Source organism: Orycteropus afer, unplaced genomic scaffold (genome assembly GCF_000298275.1).
Source record: "Orycteropus afer afer isolate SDZICR_OR568_19922 unplaced genomic scaffold, OryAfe1.0 scaffold00251, whole genome shotgun sequence".
In the NCBI taxonomy this organism is placed as follows: domain Eukaryota; kingdom Metazoa; phylum Chordata; class Mammalia; order Tubulidentata; family Orycteropodidae; genus Orycteropus; species Orycteropus afer.
This window is the reverse complement of record NW_006921838.1, coordinates 4,291,637-4,294,179: the sequence shown is the minus strand read 5'-3', so window position 1 is coordinate 4,294,179 and position 2,543 is coordinate 4,291,637.

Here is a 2,543-nt window from a genome sequence, read left to right as displayed (position 1 = left end):
TGTTAACCATTTGTAACACCCAGGGACCCTATTTTACATATATTGAATCATCAGAAGCTCTGGTACCATAGTGCCTGAGGCACTTGACTGCTAACCAGAAGGCTGGCATTCAAACACACCAGCCACTCTTTGGAAGGAAGGTTGGGCAATCTACTTCCATGGTGATACTGACTCAGAGGGGTCACTCTGAGTCAGGTCTGATCGAAGGCACACAACAACAAAAACAATAACAACATAGTAGATGAACTATTACTAAAACCACTTTATAGATTGTGAAACTGAGGAATGGAAAGATGACGGAGGTTGTGCAAGTTTTTACTGCTAGAAAGAAAGACATCTAGGTCACTTGTTAATAGGAATCAAACCTCTTCAGGGTTCTACACTGACTTTAACTACAGAGAGAGATCATTGTGTTCATCAAGAGATGAATGGGAAAGTACAACAATACTTCTTTTACAACCTCAGCTAACATTGGCTGTATAAGATTCCATGCCTGTATAAATGTTGTCAGTCACATTTTAAATATGAAATACTAGAACATATTTTAGTATCTTGTCTCAAGCCTAGCCTTCAGAAGTGAATTTACATTTGTTTGTTCTGACTCCATTAATTTCTTTCTGCAATTTATTCTCTGCATTTCACTAGATTATTCTTCCTCACACTCCACCTTCTTTCTGCTGAGAAACTTTTGGTGCCTCAAAGATGGCATGCATGGTTAAGTTTATATGTCTTAGTCAGTCATCTATAGTCCTTATCATTACCAAATATCAAATAAGTTTACCAGATTCTTAAACCCATTTTGCATCTTTTCCATCCACATTTCACTTATGAAATCTTCATATGGAAGGATTTTTTGACCCACAGTCTTAGACAATCATACCCATTTTTCAAGATATAAGTTAAAATAACATTTTCCTATAGTCTCCCCTCATCATCAAAGCATGATACAGCTTCTACCTCTTCACAAATTAATGAAACTGGATAATTTACTTGGAAATTTTTAATCTATATCCTCAATCATAATAAAAATTCCATGCATTCAGAAATCACATAGTAATTTCTATAGTTATCCATCTAAAGCCCTATTTTTTGTTTGGTTTGTTTTGTGGTTTGTTTGTTTTTTTTGTTTGTTTGTTTGTTTGTTTTTTTTAGTAAATACCTGGTGTCTTGATAGTATTGTGTTATAGTCTTGTATTTGATATTTTAATAATGTATGTGCTTTGTTTTTCCTTGTACATTTCTCTATTACAAAAGCCTAACAGCATTTATGCAGACTCAATTTACTATAGAATATGTAAACAATGTTAATCAGCAGGTTGACTGCTCAGCACACAGTCTTTCTCAAGGTGAAACATTGACTCTTATTGTATTAGAGTGGGTTCTCTAGAGAAGCAAAACTAGTAATGCTTATATATATAGAGAGAGAAAAAGCAATTTATCTTAAGAAAATGGCTCACACACTTAGAAGCTGGCAATTCCCAAGTTCTTGGATCAAATTTCAAGCTGGAGGCTTTTCCTGACTCACACAGCTGCAGGGGCTGACAAGCTCCAGGTAGGCAAGCAGTATACTGGCTGTTGACTCCAACAAATGATGAATCCAAGATCTCCAGGCTGAATGGTGGATTGTTTGCTCACACACTGTTGTAGGCAGCACAATAGAATCCCAATCCACAGAGAATGTCTCTTTTCCCAGGATGTCCATAAATATACTGAAAGTAGACCACACCCCTAAGGAAACTCCCTTTCAACAGATTGGCTGCTCAAAACATACACATCTGATCCTATCATGGGAACAACTCACATTACAATTGCTTAAACCACACAGAATAGTGGTCCAGCCAAGTTGACACACAGCTCCAACTATCACACTTGTGATTTGGTGAACCTGGGCGTCACTTAGAATTTCATGAGAAAACTGAGTGTGTTCCCTGGACTTTCTTTCAGGAATGGAAAAATCATTTCTACAGAGGAGAAACAATCATTTTCAAAGCAATGAGATGATTCAACTACTGTGATGGTTAAGGCTGTGTGTTAACTTGGCAAGGTTATGATTCCTAATGATTTGGCAGTTAGGAGGTAGCCATCCCTCGTGGTGAGCTCTGGTTTAATGTAATCACTTTCATAAAGATATCTGCTATGAGCAGCTATTCAGTTGAAAGGGGTTTACTTGGGGGTGTGACTGCATCCAATATACATGGACATTCTGGCAAAGCTCTCTGCTTTGTGTTTGATCTAGATCTTGCATCTGGCTCATCATCATTTGACCTCTGATTCTTTGGAATTGAGCCAACAGCCTGCCATATTGCCTGTAAATCTTGGATTTGTTAGCCTACACAGCCTGTGAGCCAGCAGCCTGCTGTCTTACCTACTGTTCTAGGTCTTGTCAGCCTCTTCAGCCCATGAGCCATCAACTTTTCATCTGACTTGCTAATCTTGGGTTTGTAAGCCATGCAGCTACACAACTCAGGAGAAACCTCCAGCCTGATATCTGACCCACAGTCTTGGAACTTGCCAGCCTCCACAACCACATGAGCCATTTTCTT